The sequence below is a fragment of the Nicrophorus vespilloides genome, unplaced genomic scaffold (assembly GCF_001412225.1).
Source record: "Nicrophorus vespilloides isolate i.1.1-1 unplaced genomic scaffold, Nicve_v1.0, whole genome shotgun sequence".
Classification (NCBI taxonomy): Eukaryota; Metazoa; Arthropoda; class Insecta; order Coleoptera; family Silphidae; genus Nicrophorus; species Nicrophorus vespilloides.
The window spans coordinates 25,571-49,443 of record NW_017096005.1 but is presented as its reverse complement, the minus strand read 5'-3'; the positions used below and the strand labels follow the sequence as shown (position 1 = coordinate 49,443).

Below are 23,873 nucleotides of genomic sequence, written 5' to 3'. Positions count from 1 at the left end.
CAAAATTACAATAATAAAGGGGTGGAAAAAGAGTAAGACAAAAGCGAAAATTACATAATTCGATGTCTACTCGAGGAAGACACGCCAAGTATACACTCACAAATATATATAAATAAATATATGTGCGTGTGTGTATAATGCTCATTGTTTTCGTACATATTTGACGAATACCCAAATTGCGGTGAAAGGGAAACAGGTATGCGCTTAAACCCATTATCCTAATTACCTTGGCTAATTGCGAATTGGATTTAATTCGTAATGCGCTCCGTCCTCGCGCTCGGAAAATAAACACGGAAAAGGAGAGAACTGGATTATTGTAATATATAATTCATGCATTAGAGCACTTTTGTAAAAGCGGGTAACTCCCAGAGGTATGGATATTCATTAGTATATATTATGTAACAATATTGTTGATTTTAAAAATACATTCTGTTATTATTGTTGTTAATAAATAATATATATTTTAAATCCTCGAATAGTGCTGTTTCAAACAGTGCTTTTACCTGCACTATGCGAGGTATTCCTGTATTCAATGTAAATAATTAAGTATCTATGCATATTCCAGTCATGTGGCAGTTTTTTTTTAAATTAATAATCAGCTTAGGTAAACTCATGTTATTACATAATTATTTTTAATTTATTTATATTTTAAACAGTTTAATTTCTAAATAAATGTAGTCAAGTTTCATTTCAGATTAGAACTAGAGTTTATGTAATGAATTTTTCTGTATTTGAGCTTTTGTGAAAATTATAATCCTCTTTTCACTAATCACAATGTTTAGTTTTATTATCACAGTTTTAAAATAATCCGGTAGGAATGCAGAATCAAAAATTCCGTGAAAATCCGAAAGTTCTCTCGGAAAATTTGAATGCGGAAATAAATTCATGCATAGAATTCGGCTGTGAAATAAAATACTTTGTGGAGAATATATGTGCATTAGAGGCGAACTGCTGGAAGCTTTGCATAATTCGCGACATCCGAACGAGGGACTTGAGTGCACTTTAATACACTAGCAGCTAAAGATAACATTTTTAGTCTCTCTAATGTAAATATAACTAATAAAATCTACTGAGAAGGAAAACGCAAAGTGTGACAATTCCATCTGAGTACATTTCTATTTCATGGACAACATTATTTGATGATTTACAGAAGTTGTTTATATTTTTTTTTCTTGTGTCAATGCGAGGAACTGGTAAAATACTTTTAGCAATTGGGTCGTACTACAAACATATATGTTGAGAAACGCTGATTTACAACATTTGAGTTCTGAAGATCATCGCACAATTATTGCTATTATTAGATACTTTATCGCAACGGTGGACGTTTCATTGCCATTCGGAAGGTTCCAAGAAAAAATATAGCAGTTTATCAACGAGTCATCCAGTACTCTGCCTTTGGTATTTCCCAGTTGCTGAGATGATCAATGATTGATGCTTTCAGTTTCTTAATCTTCGATAAATGATTCATTTTGAAAAAACATTGAACTTTCATTTTATGACTCAAATGATTTTAAGGAAATACGAAGAACCGTTTTACTAATACTTTTTTTTCCCAAAAAATTTATAAATTAGAATCTTTTACATTTTCCTACTTCAAAACCAAACATATTTTTTCATTATATTTCGAAAGAATTAAAGATGATGAATCAAAGAGTTATTGGTACTTTCAGCTTCTTAATCTCCAGTAAATGATTCATTTTGAATTTGATTAAATTAAAGTCTCAAAAATTTCCAAAAAAAAACAAATTTTAAACTAAAGATTAAGCAATATAAAAAAAAGTTATTAGTCAATCAACATGTTACATTACATTCCTTAATTAATCTCAATAGAATTTCATATTTATTAATTATTTTTTGTATTAATAAAGAGAGAAAAGCTAACAATTATTACATACTGAATTATTTCAAAGTCTCTCGGATGTTTTCATCCCCTATATTAATTCTGTGCGGTCAAAGGAAGCGCAAAGTTTAATTTCCGCGCGCTTTTGGTTTTTATTAAATTAAACATATTTATTACGTAACGAATATGTACAACGGAACACCTTTCATCCGGATTTTAATAAATATTCATATTCTTCCAGGTGCACAAAGTTTAAATATAATTTCATATATATTAATACGAGTTTCATCCGTGTATTCCTAATTAATTAGAACAATTATTTTGTATATACTTAATAAAGAAATAATCTTAATTTCTATTAGTAATAGTAATATTTCTATTGAATAAGTTGTTTAATGTATAAATGTTGGGGAAGAAAGTATAAAATAAATAATTTAAATGTCAGGATTTCTTTGTGTAATTCAAATGTCCTCAGTCTATAAACACGTTTATGTGGACAATAGAATGCGAAATTAATTATATTAACAACAAGAAGAAGAAGAAAGATCGAGATGGTCGAATGTTGAAAGAGATTCGATTCGAATTGGATGTTGGACGGTCTGGCGATTTGAAACAGTTCTGGCTTTTGTTGTTTAGTAGTTTCTCTCCTACACTCCTCTGCCCACATTATGTATTATTAGAGAGACCAAGAGCTGTACGACATTTACCATATATACAAATTTCATTCTGTAATTGCCGCAGCGAGATGAGGATGAGACCCAAACTAGCCTCGAGCGTCTCTCGTTACATCACGAACCTGGTCTTCTCCATCCATAATACCTCGCCTTTACTTTTCATTCGAGCCTTGTATGTGCGAGAGCATCTTCAAGCTGCTTTTTATCTCATCCTTTCGTTTCATCTTTTTTATTTTATTTACTTCCATTTGATATTCCACTTTCAATAACTACTCATCCCTGAGTTGCGAAACAAACGATTCAAATCCAACCAAACACATCCATATGGAAAGGTACAGAAAAACACAAAGATTTTTCACACATTTTCGATTACGTCGTATTCCATTATAGTTCTGAATTGTACGAAAACCTCTGATGGAGAACAGCTACAAATAAAAGATTTCAGATCTGGTAAATGCATTTTTATTCTTTGCGTTGACCTGGAATCCGCGCTCACGGTTTTACGTCCATTTTTTATAACTTAATGCATTGGCTGAACATATGTAGCGAAATGTCGGTCTTAAACATTTTATTGATTGACCTTGTTGCATAACTTATAAATCAGTAATGCAATGTTACAAAAGAAGCATTGGATACAAATACATAATAAATGTACGTCTCTAAAGTAATCCTAATCAGTTGTAGAGTCTAGTAAATCCTTCCATTACGTGACATTAATTTGATGAATGATTGAAGACCCGTCCAGAAAGTAAGTTCCAAATGGACAGACGGAGATGAATTATTAATATCCTGAATTTATGATTCGTGGAATATCCATGTAAAGAAAAATACCCTAAATTCGCAAGTATTAAAGCTTGAAAAAATACAATTTCATTTTTATATTTTAAATTCAAATTTATTTCTTCGATACATTTCTCATTTTTTTAAGAAAATCTAAAAATTGACTATCATCCTAAAATTTTGAAATTAATTAGTAAATAAAGAACACTCCAAAAACGTTTGGATTAGTGTTAAAACTGTAAGCTCATATATATAAAATTAACACAGCTTTGTGAGTTTCGTTTGTTAAGTAACGATGTTATTTTTGTCGTTATTACATAAAAGCATTCAATTATTGATCAAATTATNNNNGATTGATACAGAGTAAATAAGCGTGCAGGTTTTGTTAAAATTCTGGACTTGATACTAAAAATACATATAAAATATTAATAGTGAACAACAAAAAAAATATATAATTCAGAAAATGCTACATAACAAAATTTGCATTGCTTTCTAACTGGAAATGCTTATTTGTATGCAAATCTTTTTTTTTTAGTCACATGTATATTTATTTCATTTTATACGCCGAAGTAAGAAAAAAAAATCGATGTCGTTGTTTTTTTTTCTTCGTTCCCAACCTCGAAGAGAGAAAGTTTCAATCGATTATGGTGAGACAATCGGAACGGTGAGAGAAACGATACCAACTAACGAAACACAATAGTTGAATGTTGTCTGCGCCCTCGCGTTTCCTGGGAACGGAGGAAATCGCGGGAAATCATCAACGATTTTTTTTTTTAGTGAAAAATCCGCCGAAACACTGGAAATACATTACCAACTTCGGTACGGACGTTCGCCATTTATTTATTTTCTCGGCGATTTATAAAACGCCAACGACGATCCGAAAACTTTCACAACTTTAAAGTAATCCGCACTGTTTCCTAAACATTGTTCAGACGCAACAACTAAATCGCAATTTTTTTATTAATGTTTTGTTATCATTTACTTTATTAATCTAATAAACATTTGAAAAACATATTTAATAGATGTATTATTATATTTTATGTGTTGTTCAATAGACACACTAGGAACAATGACGAGGATTTTTGGGGCCCACAAACAATAAGTGATCATTTTTGTATACGTGAAAAATATTAAAATTAGAATTTTAAGACTGTGGGACCCAAAAAGTATCGTGGGCCCTAGACACTTCTAATGATATGACAACAACACGGTTGTAACTTATATAATAGACGTATTACATTTGTTGTTGTTTTTAAAAACGTTAATCAAGTTTCTTGATTGATGATAAATTTCTAAAATAGTGTACGTGGCAAAATCGTTGTTGGCTCATAGCTTTAAGAATGAACTTGGAGTCCACGTGTAATCCAACTTATGATTAATTAAAAACACTCTTCGATTTCGTATCCTGGAATTTCTTCCATCATCGTTAATTGGAAAAATGATCCGACATTGTAATGGTGCGGCGAAGAATGATTCACTTCTTAATTGATGGAAACATGGAATCAATGCTCAGCTCTGAGCGTTTTCTCTGTTCTGTAGTCTCGCTCTTTCCCACTTACAAATAATCACTTAATGGTCGAAAGAGCGGATTTAAAGTCCCGGCCCCTCAGTCGTTCGCCTTAAAAGCGACTTCCTCAATTAACGAAATACTATTTACTTACATGAATTATTGGCGATCTAGGCGTGACGGAACCAGTTTTCAGTAAAATTGGGACCAGTTTTCTCCAGCTCGAAGATATATAAGTTATATGGGCACGAACCTCACAGCTCGACGTTTACAATATACAAAATATATATATAAAAAAAAATATTACAGAAAACTAAATCTTTAAATACATCTCTTAATTGAGAATTTTAACATTTTTTTTATAGGAATTGGGGCAACTTTTTTTTTTGTTATGATACTCACTTTATTATTTTTGCATTTGCCAGTACGCTTCTGTTTGCGTTCAGCTTCAATTAATTGGATGGACGAGAGAACGATCAAAAATCAAATGTTATTTTGTCTATAAATTATAAAACCCATTCGAAGCTGCTGTATTCAGTGGTGATCATGTGCATTTGTTTGTATGTAAATAAAACGGCCAATTAATATTCGGTCGAGTTTATACGTTTCGCGAAAAATATATTCAACATAAACAACGGCAATTGCCAAAACAACAACAGCTACAAACAAAAAAATAACAAATGAAATCAAAAGGGACGGAAATAATTGGCACAAATATCGATGATACTTAATGCATTTTTTTTTGTGTATCTTTCTTTTGTGGGAATTGCGAGATCGAAGTTCTTTTACACTCGTCGCGTTACATAATTATCCGTAGAACGCGCAGTTCTGTGTAATTCAGCTAGATGACACAACGGACAGCACAATGCACATCCGTGGGATTTTACGTAACGACGAAGCGCGGGGGAGCGGCACAAAGTAAGAAAAGAATTAGGTAAATTTCTGTTCCATTGCTTTTTGTTTCTTGCACATTTGATTGTGCTTCTATCAACCGCTGCATTAAGGTTGTTATGGGCTCAGGGCATCAGTTAAATATGTATTCTTGAATTTTCATTCAATTTTTTTGTGGGCCCTAGTTTAAAATTTTTCAATCGTAATAAAATTGTGTGTATCTTTAAGCATTTTTTTTTCATTTTACAAATTTGCCTTGCTGGAGATCCCAAGTGCGTTTACCTGGACTAGATTGTGCATAAGTGTTCTCCCTCCGGTTTTTAGCAGATAAAATTGTAGGTAGTTAGTCAAGTATGTAACAGTAACTGGCAAAAGCTGCCTTCGCTTCTGCGTATTGACTTTTAAAGAACACGTTTTCAACTAATTTACTAAACACGCAGTTTCCAAGCTACCAAAGATCAAAACGTCCACCAAAGTTTTTTTACTATCACTTAAGAGTTTGATCACTACAAGTGTTCCATTCACATTATATAAAAGTAGAAAAAAATAACACTTATTGGGCAGTTTTATTTGAAGAACCACAGAACTAGTTTGAAGCAATAACAACAAATTTGAATATTCTTTATTTATTTATTTTTTGAATAGAAATGAGACCATAAGAAATAATTGAAAGTTTGCTATCTTCCAGAGCTTGCAGTTATGATAAACTCGTAAGATTAACTTACAAGAAACTTCTGCACTGAGATTCTGCTCGGATAAAAGAGTGACCAGATCACCATCTGTTTCAGAAAAGAAACGAGAGGTTCCTGAACTTTTAACAGCCGAACATTACAGTTCTCGCACAGGAAGTGTAAAAATAATGTAATGGAAAACTATTTAAAGAGGTAAAAATTCATTTTTGTTTTCACTTACCTTATTGCCTATGGTCATTTCTATTTACAGATTTTACAGTTTCGTTTAAATTTAAACAGGAAATTGAGAAAAAAACTAAATGAACTGGAAATTATAGAAGCGAATTGGAAAATGCATTTGTGTTTATAAATAGAGTTTTCCGCATTTAGATTTTAATGTTCGAACGCAATAAACGTTCGTGATTGCTTTAGCGGCTCAACACTTAAAATTGATAGCTCGATGAAATCAAATAGAAATTAAATCTAAACTACTTCACAAGAAAAAGTATATATACATATATAACAATTGTTATATAAAATTTATTATATTAATTAAATTGATTTACTTTGGGCTTTAATTTGGTTTATAAGTAAACACAACTAAACACGCATAAATTGAAACATTGATTTGGATTTTGTTGAGAAGTTTTTGTAAAGGAAATGAAATATTATTTAATATTTTTGAGGGAGGGTTTTGTAACCCAATGATGACAAGCAAATCACTTTAAAAGGTTGTACTGAAATAATGGCATTTCCGGAGTTATGGTTGTTTTCTTAATTGATACTTGGGTCGAGTAGGGTTTTCGAAAAGTCGTAACTATTTTTAATGATTTGATTTTTCTAATACATCAAGAGAAGACACTGAACCAGATGAGAAAGAAAAATAACAAAAGAAATTTTACTAAAATTAATTTATCAATATTTTCAAAGAAAAATATGTTTCAAATATGAAAAGAAGAAAAATGTTATTATTATTTTGTATTAGAAATTTATATAAAATCGATTTCAAATAATGCAATTAATTGCGTAATGTAAGATGTAGTAGTTACATATTAATGCATATAATAGTTCTTGTTATTGACTAAAGAGAAAATATGAAAGTTAATAAAAAAAAATTACATTCGAAAATTGATTTTCTTATATTTTGTACTTTAATTACGTAAGATTGAATTAACGAAAGGTAAACAAAAATCAATAAATAATAGCGAATTATTATATAACATGTGTGGAATTATTATTAATAATTATTGACAGCAAGATGATGATGAGATGATGAACGGTTATATAAATGTGATGAATAAATAATTGAAACGAAGCGAAAGGTTTGCTAAATAGTCGAGTTCAAGTATTGAAAAGAAGATTATTTCATTAAAACTACATAAACATTGATAAGAAGTCATGATTTGTGATAAAACGAGGAGATTTAGTTACAAATTTATACGAAACTATATGGAATTGAAAATGTCGAAGATTTTGAAATTAAAAAAAATATGGTTGAAAAAATGGACAAAACTAATGCAAATTTTAAAATAAATAATCAGAAGACTTCAATGAAATAGAAGACCAATAATAAAATATTCTTCCATTCGAATATTTCAGTTATATTATTAAAAAAATTAAACAAATCAGGAAGGAAGTGAGTGTTTTGAATAGTTGGATAGTAAAACTACGATAGGTATGGATTTGAAAACGAATTAGATAACCCTTGCATGGATGAATTTCGATGATAAGATAACATCACTATCGATACTTGCACTAAGGGGGAGAAAATGCAAGCAGACTTTTGTTGGAGTATTTGAGAGAAAATGATGTTGAACGAGGCATGGCGTTCAAACAAATATATTTTACCATCTCGAAGGGCGGAGGGAAGGAAGGAAGAAGAATGGTAAACATGCGGTAGTTGTGTTTGCTTATCACCTTGGTGGCCAAATATATTTTATCAATAACCCCTCTAGAAGAAACATGCCCTGAGCTTATGTACGCCTCCTTCCAAGAGGTGTATCGATAAAACGACCCTAGCAAGTCAATTTCAAAAAGGGAATTATAAAAATAATTGTAATAGATTCGCTAATAGTCAATTAATTCGGTTGCGTAACGAAGTCCTGCAGACTAATTTATACAATTATTTCGGAATCAATTTCCTATAGCGATTGGAAACCCATCGACGCTGTGATTACACGTTTAATCATCGTGATTTTGCACCAATTTAACTTTTTTTTTTTTTTAATTTTCCATCCACTAACGTGTATCAAATTTCGCTTACATTTCTGTAAATAATTCAATTTATAGTCAGCTCACGTACTTGTTTCAATTCAATCCGCGTTTTTTAACTTTAGCGTGCAGTGTACTTTTGTTTTTCTTCAAACTCGAAACTGCAAGAGGACAAAATAGTTTGAACGTCTGTCCGGCGCCTTCAGACACACTGTTGGAATCTAAGTTACTAGCTAATGTAAATACTTAAGGTTTCATTAAATAAAATGCTTCAAGTTTGAAGTTTTAGGGCAAAGTTGCCAAATTTGAACCGTCTCCTTGATTGGACCACTGTTTTAACGTGTGTTAGTTGGACCACTTTCGTAACATGTGTATTGATTTTGAAAAGTAAGTTTATATAATTAGAATTAGTTTCTTTTTATATAATATAGAGCTAATATAGAAATATTTATTATCTCCATTTCCTTTTCGTTTAACTAATCTTAATTTAAAATAATTGTTTATATGGTCCAAATTCGGCAACTCGCCCCTATGATTTTTATCTTTGAATTGAGTCATCGGCTGAAATTGATGGAGGAATCAATCCGAAATGGAACTTATCTAATGGGGAAATCTGTTTGTGATTTCGTTGACGCGATGACAATTTAGTTGCCAGATTTTATTAGCGACACTTGCGAGGATAATCCAGAATCGGGAAATTGGATTCGATCTGGGGCTTAATGAAGCCCACGCACAAGGATTTTAATTGAATTATTTAGGAAATATAACGAAACGGAAAACGGGCTATTACCAAATAATTCCGGACGCGGCAGGGCATTAATTAAATTTTCAACTGATTGCGTATAACAATCGCACAGATTCGCGTTTGCGTTTTCAATTCCGGACAATTAAACACTTTTTTTTAACAAACATTTTTCATACCTCATTTTTATATAATAAAAACTAAATTTGTTATCCATAAAAATACAGTAATCTTAATAATTGTATAATATTTCTATACAAAAAATAATCAAGTTTTAATAATTGAAAATAAAGAAGTAATTAATGTTCTTTTCAGTTTTGTATAAAAAAAACCGTAAATTATAGATTACATATTAGCACTGAAACTAAATAATTCAAGCATTTTACCTAATGTACTTTATATAATGAAGATTACTTTTGCTGTTTGCACGCGAATTATAAAAGAGAAATACTGTACTTCAACATAATTTTTAATTATTTATCTGATTAACCTATTTTTCGAAATCCGCCCATTGTCCTTTCATGTAAATTGCTATAAAAATGTAACAATTTTTCTACCTTGCAAATGCATTTCGTTTGTTCGAACCAACAATAGGTAATAACTAATCAATAAAAAAAAAACCTAGTCGCATTTTTTTTTTATTATTAATTCGTTAAAATTTAATTTTACTGATTGTTTACATCATTAAATTTGTTTTTCTTTCATCCACAAAGCATTTTATTATAAATTGACAATTATGTTTATATTCAAAGGGATTAAAATCTATGGACATTTTTAGTCACGTCATTAGTTTAAAACAAACTGTGCAAACAATAATTAAATATCAACAGTATATTTTTTTTTGCGAATATTTTCAGCGAACAAAAACAAAATTTATAACAAATTTATTATCAATATTATATTTAATTTTTGATAAAAATAACGTTAATGTAATTGAAACTTTTCTGTATCAAAATGTTGATAAGAAACGATTATTTTTAATAATTTATATTTACATATAAACATTTTTATTAACAAATTAATATTTTTTAATTACAAAAATATTTAATAGATTTTTCGTGAATAAATGTGTTTTGATGATTTAATAATTGATAATCTTTTTGTAAAATTTTAAATGTTTTGTTTTATTAAATATTATAATGTATAAAATAAAATATTTAGTTCAGATATAGAAAAAAAATTGTCAATATTATAAACATGTTTGTTTCGGTATAATTGAAACAGAATTTTTGTCAAATTGATGTACACTTAATTATATAAATAAACAGCCGAAATCGAGTATTACCAAACACGAAACTGTGCTTTAATTGAACGGCGATGCAATTAATGGACGAAAAAAAAAACCACCGTTAACAATACGAGGTAATCGAATAACGAGCGCCGATGAAGAAGCACCGTTACCAGTGTTACGAAACATCTTTCGTCAATCCAAAAGATTTCGGTGAGTTCCGCGAGGTTCGCGGCTTGGGGCTGACGCGTTGCGTAATTGCGGGTGAATGTGGGCGATTGGCACTTTATGTGAGAGATAATTGAAGAAACCCCAATTGAAACGTCGAATTATCTCTTTTAACGCGACCAAATTGAATTAAGCCACAATTGGGCGTAAGCGAGTGGGCGACTAGCGATTAGGAAACGGAAGACAAACTTGATGAATTCGATGAAGAATAATAGAAAAAAATTGAATTGAAATTTGTTGCTGCTCACCTATTCTTCAGATGAGCGCACTCGGATGGTAGTAGCATCGTTGGTTGCTCTTCGCAAGGAAAACACAAGGAAAGAAACACACTGCACACACGAATTGGATAGTCCAGGTTTGGTTGTAGTTGATGTTCCAGGTAGTTGGGAGTCTGTCCAGAGCACTTCGGAGGTTGAGGATGCTACTAGGTATGATGCCCACGACGGCTGGTGCACTGATGACGCTGGTTCCGCGCACTACGACCGCCGATGCACGGGATGTGTGTGGACGCGCGTGAGTACTAGCACCTATCGGTTCTTAAGCTGAGCGCATTTGGTGAGCGCTTCGAACTAACTGGAACCAACGTAGTCCTGTTAGTATGACGCCGATAGCTCGGCTAACATCGGCGACCGACTTTCTCGGCTTGCTCGAATCTCTTGAAACGCAGTGGCCATGAAGCTACCTGGTATATATACCTGTCTTCTAAATTCATGGAACAATAAACCAAACGAACGAAGAGAGGAAAAAAAGTCAGGCAGAAAGACGAAGACGAAGAAAAGAGGAGAAAGATGCCATGCTCTTGTGTTGTTGTTGTTGTGCCTGCAAAGAAAAGTAAGAATCACTTTCTGGTCGTGTAGGCCTCTTCCATCCAGTTCTGGTTTTACGCCCTCAGAAGAGACGCACAAAACCGCAGGGACCTACCAAGCCTTCGAATGCACACGTACACTCTGTTCTCGATTCATGGAGACCATATAAACTTTAAACCTACGTGTCACCATTGCACTAATGAAAATCACAGCTAAATAAACGACTCCGAACTTAGATTTTCTAGAATTACAATCCTATTTTACAACACCGAAAGTCGAAAAAGTCACACCTTCCATAATAAAAACAACAACACCTGTATTGACACATAATTATATACAACTATGTGCGCTTAATTAATAATAATTGTTGATAAACAAGCTACGATTGTTGTAATAGTTTATATAAGTGTATTTTTATAAAAAAATATTTATTGAAAATCTACATATTATATTATAATGTATAAAATAAAATATTTAGTTCAGATATAGAAAAAAATTGTCAATATTATAAACATGTTTGTTTCGGTATAATTGAAACAGAAGTTTTGTCAAAATATTTATTGAAAATCTACATTTTTTTATAAAAATGAATGAAAAATACAAAATAATATTTTTTTATTAGAATATATAAACAAATAATAAATTATTACATAAAAAAATGATTTACATCAATATCTTTCTATCTTTTATTTTTGTTTTTTTATAACAATAAATGTTATTAATATTATTTCAAACATTGTAAGCTGTGGGCCCCAAATATTATGATCCGAGGGTCCCCAAAGTTAACGATCCGTCTCTGTGCTTATTGATGATTCATCTCTTATGAAATTTAAGCAACGTCTAGCGTTGATAGTATTTGGATCGGTTCCAATTTTGGAATATAGTAGAATAAAACTTAATATGAGATATATCCATAAACTAGTGAATCAATTATAATAAAAAAAAAACTTTTTATTAATAACATTTTGTAATTGCAAGTATCATCAACTATATTATTATTTACTATAAAGAAAATTCAAGATAATTTGATTATTTTTCTTGCTAAAGACAAATTATATTAAAATTGACTTTAATAGGCTTAATATAAACCAAGTACATAAACAAGTTCACGTTAAAACAACTCGATTCAATAAAGAGTTCAATGAATTTAATTGAGAAAATAAACAACATTTTTCAATTAAATTTACTTGTCCTTCCATTAAATACAATTACAAACTTATCATTTTAATAGTTATGTTTTATTAAATATACTTTTAGAAATATATTAGAGAAATAAAAATACTCAAATGTACGAAATACGAGTTATTTAAAAACAATTTTAAAATGAATGAATCTTATTTATAGATGAGACTTGAAGGTAATTCGTTTTTACACGACGCCACGAAACAAGTGTGTTTATTTACGTATAAGAGATGTAGACAACTTCGCAATAACAAAAATTAAAGAGGTAAACAATGTATATGTTGTCACTACACTTAATTCAAATTTATCATATTTTTTTTTTGTTATATTTAATAAAAGTACAGTAAATGTATGTGTAAACATCTGTAAAATTGAAGATTATGTAAGATATTCGGATGATGCTCTGATGTTGTTAAATTTGAAATTTTGAATCAAGTACACTTTTTTTTTAAAAATTTAGTTCAGATTTTTAAGATTACATAATTTCAATAATAATAATAAGTTTAACGATTTCAGTTAGGGGTCGGCAACCTGCGGCTCTCTTGATGATACATTGCGGCTCCCAAAATGAAGTCGCTATGATATGTATGCTTAATTTTTCAATTGTGCGCGCGTTTCTTATTAAAGTATATGCGAGATTTGCACGTGCGACTTCGCTTATCGGGCGTAGTGTGGGCGCACCTTAATGCTAATAATATAAAGTACTTTATAATTTAAGTATAATTACGTAAGACAAAAGTGAGTAATGTACTGAAGGATGACCCATTTATATAATTTCAAGTAAGATTAGCTCAAAAATTTATGCAACTTTTCTAATTTTGAGCTTTTTTAATATTTTTTTTTTAAACTATTTTACTACACGACACAACAGCAATTTCACCTTATGTCAAAGGTGACAGCTGTCAATATGTGTGTTCGATCAGTATATTTCAATGTTGTGAGAAGAATTATAAATTGTACGTTTACATATATGAGTCAGTTTTTTTGGAACATTCATATTTTCATTGATGTTTTTATTCGTTAAAGTTGTGCACATCCGTAGAAATTTTAATTGGATTTTTTTAATTATAAGTTTTGTTTCGTGCAGAGAAATAATAGCACAGAATTAGTTGGAGTGAACTTTAATTCATATAATTCAGTCATGTGTTTTAAATTTCATGAAATAAAAATTTTATATTTCGGCAATACCAATGCTTTAATGCCGATATTATATAAAATATATTTGTAACTGATTAGAAATCCCAACAACTATAATCCCGACAGTATAAAAATCCCGACAACCATAATTCCGACAGCAAGAAAATCCCGACCGTACCTTTTATTATAAATGTAAAATACAATTATCCAATATTTCTACGGAAAAGCTGTAGAAATAAATTATACAATTTCTTACGAGACGCCACTGCTTCCTATTGATTTGTGTAGTGAAATGTATTATAATATAATATTAAACCTGTTTTGACAAAGCAGAACGTTAGAAAATAGCGTTTACATAAAATCAGCGGTTGTTGCTCCTCGCAATACTCAGTTGCGCGTTAAATAAATTTGTTATTGTTAGTTCGAAAATTACGTCTGAATATGTTATGTATATAAAAGTATAAAGCTTTGAGTGCGATTCGAAACGGCGGGAGATTTAATCCACGCTGAAGTGTTGTTAAGCTGCCTTGCTTATCGGAGCAAACACAATAGCAAATTAATTTCAACAATAACAACATCGAACACAAACATGTAACAAGCGGATACATCAATGTACAACGAGCGGAATTATATGAAATTATTACGTGATTAATGAATTACATAATTATATAAATTACTTAAATATATACACATTTATTAATGAATAGCCGCACATGCTTAGGTGTGTTTAGCTTCCCATTTAATTTCCTTCCAAATGCGTGCATTCTCGTTACTTCCTTAACCTTGGAATTACTACTTTTTTTTTCTTTATTTACAATGTGGATGTATTTGAAGATTTTTACATTTTCTCATGGATTCAACCAGTTTTTGTATAAACAAATTTGCATACGTAAAATATTTTGAGCTAGTTTCAGATTTCAAGTGTTTTGTTCAAGAATTTATCTCTCTCACGCCACTTACACCTTCCAGATCAGTATACAATCCTAGTGTCAAGTGGTCTAATATTGTGTTCTGGTTTATCTAAATTTCAAATTTTCCTCACCTAGTAAAATGATTATCCAAACTCCATTTACATGGTGAAAATATATAAGAAAAAAATAACATATTTCTGCCATTTATTTCATTCTATAAAAAAATCACTTCCAAATATTGATATCATCTTAGATTGGATAATTTTGCAAAGGTAATTGTAATTAAAACGTTGAAATTTAAAAAAATGTGAAAATATCAACAAAAAAAAATAAGTTTAATTAAGTCGATTTTTCTTTGTAAAAAGATCCGTAAAATAGGGCAAAATTAAAAATAGGCATGATTTACTCAACAAGATCATTAATTCTAATGTTAATAGTGAAAATTCCAAGATTTTTAAACAAAATTGATTTAAATCAGTGAATTTCAATAAATAAAAAATATAAATATCTTATTTGCAATTCTCAAATTTTAAGTTAATTTTTCTATGTAAAAAGGTGCGTCTTATGGTTAGAAAAAATGGATAAAATTAAAAATAAACATAATAAATAAAAATATAAATAAATATCTTATTTGCAATTCGACTTTTAAGTAAAGCTATTGAACGGAACTATAAAAGTTCCTGCCGTTAAGAATGTGATGTATAGACCGTAACAAACGGTAACCTTAAGGTGCTGGGTCTACTGAATAAGTGAATGGATGGGGTAAGGATATCCATGTATCCATGCTTCAATAATTTTTGTCGGTTCTGCCTGGAAACCTACGATATAGTTAATTGAATTCCCAAAAAGAAAAAACAAGCTAAAAAACATCATTATTTTGGTATAACAGTTTTCTATGCAACATTGATCTTCATTAATTTATTTTGTAGATATTTAAATAATAATTAAATTATTGCTTTCATATAATCATTTTTTCGAATTAATTAATTTTAATCAACTTTCACACTCTTGAAATGGAAGTTACAAGAGGCTTAAATTAATTGTATTTTTCACTATAATTTGATATGTATACATTTTATTAGAGAAAATATTTTGGTCAATATTTCATCTACTTTTTTCGTTTTGGCAATGACTTCAATTAATTCAATGAAAAGATGAACACATTTGTTTTATATACATTTGCAAATGCGGAAATAACTCGCATAGTGCTTCTTCGATCAGTCCAGATTCACTATAGTCCGGTTTGAAAATATTAAAACAAACTAAATATTATTTAAGAAAATATAAAAATATTTTTTTACATAAATCATCGTTTTTATTTTTAATTTATAAATGTGAACGGATTATTTTTGTATATATTTATTTCCTCGATTAGTCCGATTTTGAACCGTACTGTGCGAGGTATTGATATATTAATAATTTTTGTTATGTCATTGTTGATATATCAGTACCAAATACCAGAAAAAATTCTTAGTAATTTTTGTTGTCAGGATAAATAGAATAAATATAGATCAAAAAAATCTTAAAATTACTAACATTTACTCAGTACATACAGATGTAGAGCGTAGTAAACCTTGTAACAAATACAAATATATAAAAAATGCATATAAATACACTTAGATTATCTCAATGCATTTACGAAACGCACCTTTTAGTGTTTATTTATAAATCCCATAAGCTGCGCGTTTTAAAAAAGCATCTCACATAGACTACTTACGACTATTCTAAAGATTAAGCGCGAGAGAAAGTCTGTAGACTTGTAGAAAAAAAAATCTGAGCGTGTTGTTCATTTTATCTTCGTTCCGAAAAACGTTGTTATATTTTTAAATCGAAATGTATGTATTATTTGAGTGCCCAAATGGCATTAAGTCATGTATGTTAAAAAAAAATAATAAAACGTACATGTGAAACGTAGATACGAAAATTTTCTTTCCCTAGCTGAACGTGTGAAAGCACTTGAAAAACTCCCTAATCTTTTATTTACATTTCCATCGATTGCCCCTCGACTATGACACGCCATTGCCATTTCGAATTCTCCATATTTCGTCGAGAGCGCAAGGTAATGTATTTTATTATTCACTATACTTAAAACATTTCAGGTGTATTTACCTTTATATCTTTTGCATATCTATACAAACCAGTTAAAAAGAAAACAGTATTGTTTCGCTAAAATTTCAGTTCAATTTATTTTTTATTTAACTTGTTTGCAATTATTTAGATAATTGCCAGTTTTGATGTTTCAATTAATGTATAAGAATTATTTTTTATTTTGCTTCATTAAAATTTAGTTTGTTTTGAAACGTTCCGCACTGATCGAAGCCGCACTATGCGAGTTTGTAATTCACATATAATGTAAATGTCGGGAATTTAATTGTCGGGATTTCAATATAGACCCGTTTTTTTTTTGCAGCTGTAGAGAGCTTTTCCATTTTTTTTTTTACCGAAAAGGAGACAAATTATCTACATAATCCAAACCTCAAGTAGTGACATCTTGCAGAATAGTTAATCAGGAAGTGTCGTAGTTTCTGTTCCTTGCATCTTTCCGAGTAATCCTGATAACATCCTTAGCCGATAATACACTTTCTTCTAGGAATTTCAAGTGTCTAGATAAAAACCTATTACATATTTTCTGAAAATATTCAAATTTTTATGACGTGGCATAATTACATTCAGTTTTTTTTGTGTATAATTTAAATAAATTTATTGTTTTTAATAATTGTTTCTTAACTAAAATGTTCAAAAAAATAATTATTTATATATAATTGTTTATTTTAAATTTATTTTTAAACATTGCTGTGAAATCATAACTATAAAGCTTTTATTTATTTCATAAAATGACGTACTTGTACTTCTGTATAATGTTTTTTTTTTCTATGAATTATTTCCAAGCATTGTATTTCTGTTTTCTTTTCGTGAGTTTTAGCAGTTTGATGTGGAAAGTTTATTTGTACGTTGTTCCGTATTCCCAAATATTTATATCTAACTTTATTTTTAGTGTGAAAGATCTGTGTGCTATGAACACAATTTCTAAATCTCTACTCAAAAAATTAACATTTATATTGATTATTCTATTTCATTAAGTCTTAAGACAATTTTCTTGTGTTATTTTCATATAACATTCGGATTTCGAACTATTCAGTTCAATTAAATAAATTTCAAATAATCGGTTATCAATTTAGAAAATAAGAATTTTATTTAAAATATATAGATTGCAAAAAAATGTAAATGAACAGATTTATCAAGAAGCAATTAATAATTATAAAAAGTGTTATGAAACGTATTCAAAAATTGTATGTGTTGGAGGTATGTTTAATATTCTTAAAATTATGCTGATTTCACATAAGATCTGTTACTTTCAGTTATGTATAGTTAATTGTACAGAAGTGTCGATTAATCTTTTATGGTTTATCTTGTAAACGCTGACAACTTAAAAATAATCCACAGTGCCTGGAATATTTTGAAAGTGGAATTGAATCGTTCTAATAGAAACTCAAACAATTAAATCAAATATGTTGCTAAATTTCAAGCAAACTTTGATGCATGACTTCAAACATTCCAAATGCCATTGAACAGATGTAATAGCGTTTCAGGGAAACCTGCTAATAACTAAGCATACAACCAAATGTTATAGTCAAAGCAATATTTACCAAATTTCAGATATGAAATTAGCGATATTTATTATAATAGTACAACTTGCGGCTCTTTTGGTGAGAAATTAAGGCTTTCGGTTATGCTAGCGAGCCGCATATATTAAAAAATGGCTCTTTGCTCCCAAAAGATTGCCGACCCCTGCAATAGTATATCAATTTCAATATAGTTAAAAGCCATGTTTGGAATTTTCAAAACAAACTAAATTTTTATTGAGAAAAATAAAAATAAATTCTAAGAAAATTGTTTAAAAAATATTTTATACATAAATGATCGTTTTTTTCTTCTTCTCTTTATATTTTTATGCGGTTTTAAAGTCCGGTTTCAATCAGTCCGGGATATTACCAATGCAGGTATTGATTGATAAAAATATATTAATTTATAAGTCTTGTTAATAAATATTTCATAATGTATGTTATCTTGGGTTTAACGGAATTATGCTGACTTCTCATGAGATCTGCTAACTTGAGTGATATATTATAAAGAAGTGTTGATTAATCTCTTACAGTTTATCCAGTAAATGCTGACAACTGAAAATAAACGGCTAAGTCGAATCTCAGCGTTTTTCTCACAGTTTTCCTACAGAAACTCAAACAATTCCTCAATCAAATATTTTGCAAAATTTAAATACAAACTTCAACATCATTTTTATTTTGTCTTTCATCAAAATATATATACTTAATGTTTAGTTGAAGTAGTTAAATATACAGAAATTGCTAATCTACTAAAAATTTGTCAATGATTTGTTAATACCTCTGAAGTTCACACGAACGTACATTTCATCCTCGGTTTAGGTTGTGTTTATTTGTGCGTACAAATTATTTCAGTTAGAACGAAATGCTATTTATATATTGTCAATGAAATGTATGTAAGTGTGAACACATCTTCCGATCAGTAAAGTATGAATTCAGTAAATTGTCCGTATTATCGAATGTCTGTGAAACTATGTACGTTAAGTGAACTCAGACTATATAAATAATAATTCCATTTGCTAAAAAAGAAGTGTACTCCTTTTTTTGAACTTCTACCGTAATAATAAAAATCCTTTCATGCCACTTTTTGTAATCGTGGCGCTTTAATAAAAGCATTGCTGGCTTCCATGCTGTTATTATTATTCCTGCCGGTGAATATATATTTTTTTTTGGTCGTTGTATTTTTCTTATAAACAGCTTGGTTTGTATTTATCCTCAACGGTTTGTGCGAAATGAACAGTTTTAATTTAAAATTTTTCATTTGACGAGTTGAAATCAAATTAAAAGTAAACGGATTTGTAGAAGAATAAGCGACGACGGAGGACAGGAAATGGACACGAGGTAAATGTTTGTGTCGGATAAATAGGAAATAAGCGAAATAATTGTATAAATGAAAAAATAAAAAAAATATATTTGCACGCTGCGCAGGACAAGACGGTGGAAACTTCGTAGGATACATAAATTAGTTTTCGCTCAGGACGACGTCTCCTTGCTAACATCATTTCTGTCTTATACTATCTCCCTATTTTTTTTTTAATTAAACTCCTAACTTCTGCCCGTATTGCTGCTGCAGATCCTCATGCCCACGCTCGCATCCCGTACATTGTATTTGTTTTCCTTTCAAGGCACGTTCAAATGAAGACTTCAAATGCTACTCGTGTTTATTGATTTTAACTGGGATTTATTACCTAACCATTATCTAATACTATAATAATAAATCAAAAAAGATAATACATAAATTTTGTATTTTATTTTTTTATTTCTACATTCATTCAGATTTTTTTAAATAAAATCTACTCTTAAATATGTTTTTTTTTATTTATTAGTCAAAACTATTTTATAATATTTATTAATAATATATTTTTTCTATTGTACAAAAGTTATAAGAAGGAGCAAAATTTAATACTGCTATAAAAACGTATAAAATATATGTCATTATTTCGTTTTTTCAAGTAATTAACACGAGACTGGAGACTAACAACTTATTGAAGCGGTTGAACTGGTGCACTTTTTTTTTGTATCGCATAAAACCTTTTACATTAGGACGCGGTTACGTAACGTTTTAAAAAAGTCCTATCCGCGAGGGAATCGCGTGTCCTGACGCAGCAAAACATTATAAAGTCATGCTTTCTATTGTAGAAGCTTTCCACAGAAATTTTTATTTGTTAATTTCTGAAGCCCCCAGCTCATATATACAACTTTTTCGAAGTTGGACATAATTTTCACATTAACACTAAAAAAGCAGTGTTTTCACATTTTAATGATTTTCTCAGAATACATAATAGATAGAATGGATCCAAAAAATCCATATGAAAGCTGAATCTAGAGTAGTCATATATTACTTTCATCCATTTGGCTGCAAGTTAAGAAAAAAGAAATTAACGCTCGAAAAAGCAGTGTTTTCACATTTTAGTGATTTAAACTACTATAATTGAAATTAATTATTAATAATAAATACATTATTAGATAATAAATTTAAAATAAATCGAAACTCGCAACATTTTATAAAGTTTTTTTTCTTCAGTTATTACCAATTCGATATAGCGGCTGTTGTTAATAAACCATGAAGTGTTGATTACTTTTTACAGATCTATGGACTAGTGTTATTAGATTTGTAACTGATTTACTCAACAGTCGGGACAATTCTTATTTTATTTTTTCTTACTTTACCTTACTTTTAAATAATAAAAGATATTTAATTAAAAATTTGGTAGAAATAAATATTTATTTAATTTTTTTTTCAAAAATTTTCTATTTTTTTTTAATTTAGAAAAATTCGACTTTTTTTAAACTTAATGTTCATCTTCAACGTAAAATGATAGAATTTTGTGTATAAATTATTTTCTTTTAACCGTTCTTGAATAAAAATCAAGGTTGTCTAGTAAGTATTGTAATGCATTCGATGGATTGAAAATCAATGTGAAAATCGCAGTGTCATCACGGGGCAAACGAGGCCACTGCTCTATGCAGATACTTTAGTTTTAGGTTTACAAAAGTTACGTAATTTTCGTGTGATTAAAAAGAAACGTTAAAACTCGTCGGATCTCAATGATTTTGAAGAAAATCCTATTCACTTTTTTTTTCAAATTCTGCAGCTCTTAGCAGGCGACAGCACGAATATACCAATAGGCTAGTTGGAAATGTGAGGTATTCAGCTTTCAATTGTTTTGTAATTATCTTAAGGGGTTGTCGAAAAAATATAGAAAGATCGTCTTTTCTCTGTTACATAACGAACATTACGTAACTTTTTCTACAGGAATACATTCTAAGCGCTAAAGTTTATGGCACAAAAGTACAAAATGTTCGTAGAAATGAAATAAAAATCGTGATTTTTTAATTAATATAATTAACAAACAATGCATTTTTTTAAACAGAATGTGTATATTAATTCATAAATGTAAATTAAAGCCGATTATGTAGTACATTTCATACATTTGCAAATATGAATTAATTTAATTAATAATAATCAGAATTTATTGCACATTACATAAATACAAAGAGCTGTTGAGCGCAGCCTTTTAATTAATATTATCATTATTATTACAAATGTTATAATTCTTTATACGATTTTCGCATTCAATAGAATTAAAATTTTATATAAAATGTATTTATTCGTGTTTATTCAAAACGTAAGATTTGACGTGGCAACTAAGAAATTGAATATACTGGTTGGAAAAGTTATTTAACCAGACAGAAGACATGCAAAGTATTATGTAAAGTGGATGTTATAAAAAAAAGAAGATCTATAGCAAAGATTAAGGATGTGTAAAATGTACTTAATTAGCGTGCGAGCACCGGTTGCAGAGAAGTGAAGAAAGGGTTGAAGAAGAAGCAAAAAAAAAATATGAACTATCGGAAGTTATGTACGTATGTAAAAATAATTTCCATGTCAAAGGTATGGAAATGGGCAGAGATTGGTTCTCCCCACGGTCTACGGTAGTTCCTCTCCACCCTATCCCTTCCATGGTGGAAAACCCCTTTGAACTCGCGATGCGAAATTTTAATAATTCATAAAACGCTATCAATAGAAAAGGAAACCTTATTATTATTTGCTTTCGTCGGATACGTGGAAAATTCCGGTGCAACCCGAAAGCGTTTTTTGTTTATACAAACACGGGGATGATATGCCGAGCAGTTCGCAAACACAATCTCGGAAAACATCGGCGAAATGATATTTCCCACTTCTCCGGATAAATCCGGGACGTGTTTGTTTTAAGTTATTTTCCGGAGTGAAGTTCATTTTTTTTACATCATTTTTTCTTGTACTTTTCCACTATTTATTTCCATTGTACCTTTTCATCAAGTTTTTTTTTCTTTGGTTTTTCCACGATCGATGGACAAGTTCTCCACTGGATTGTATGTGGCCAATTTATTTATTCGTTTTAATCGATGATGACAATTTTTTCAGGTTTTGTCCCGAACTTAATTTCATCATTTATTCGTAGATTTTGTACATATGCTTTGCACGTTTTTGCCTATTCCTCTTTTTTTTGTCTCTCCCGGTATTTCGATGTCTCTATCTCTGTTCCTTGGCTTCTTTTCGTTCGACCCATTCGGTAAGTTTATGTATTCGGGCCTGCTTTTATTATACACAGCCATCCTAATTTTAAACGAAGGAAAAATAAGCAAAGCACTCTGAGCCTCTTGACGCAAATTCACATGGAAAACACAAAGCGTCATATAGCCAGAATGAGCGCGAACGCGCAGGAAAAAGAGAGAAGGGAAATGATTGATTTCGTATAGAATACACAGTGATGCAAACATGTTTGATCGAACGACGGAGCTTTATTGAGCCATCGACTTATAACTGAATGACACTCTTGGAAGATATAACTTATTTTGCATTTACGACCGAAACAAAAAAAAATCTTAATAAAAATTAATACAATTTTTCAAATATTGACAAAGCTCAAATAATGTGCATAACATTTCCGAATGTACGTTAATTGGTAAGTAAATTCCCAAATAATAGTAATATACAGTAACACCTCGTTTAACGTACCCAAACTATTAGAGCTAAACAAAACCGCGTTAAAAGAAGTCATATTAACATATAAATAAATCGGTAAATTTATAGCTTTATTCTAGTAGACTACGTTATATAGAATCCGCGTTAATCGAGGAAGCGAAACGATATGTTACTGTACGATTTTATTTTTGGTTTGCATATATTTTTTAGTTAAAACGAATTTACCTGATGTTCATACGAACGTACATATTTCAGATAAAATATAGTAGATCCGTATTGTCGAATGTACATCAGGTGATGAATATTTTTTTATCCATTAATTTAAAGTGTATTATATTTCAATTTTATAATGAATAAAATAACAATTTTATCATTAGATTCATAAATTATTAATTATCTAATTTGTAAAATAATTAGTTTATTGCTATGGTAATAAGTATATTGTTACATAATTGAAATATTAATGGTGAGAAGAA

The 23,873-nt window shown here is 29.8% G+C and overlaps 1 protein-coding gene across 1 annotated transcript in view; it reads right to left on the bottom strand.

Annotated features, from left to right (window-relative positions):
• The window catches only part of LOC108569144 (semaphorin-1A-like), a gene marked incomplete in the record, with an annotated part of 34,319 nt that extends 22,971 nt beyond the window's left edge, over nt 1–11,348 (bottom strand). Inside the window, 1 exon segment of the mRNA XM_017930576.1 lies at nt 11,021–11,348.
• Between the last annotated feature and the right edge of the window lie 12,525 nt (nt 11,349–23,873).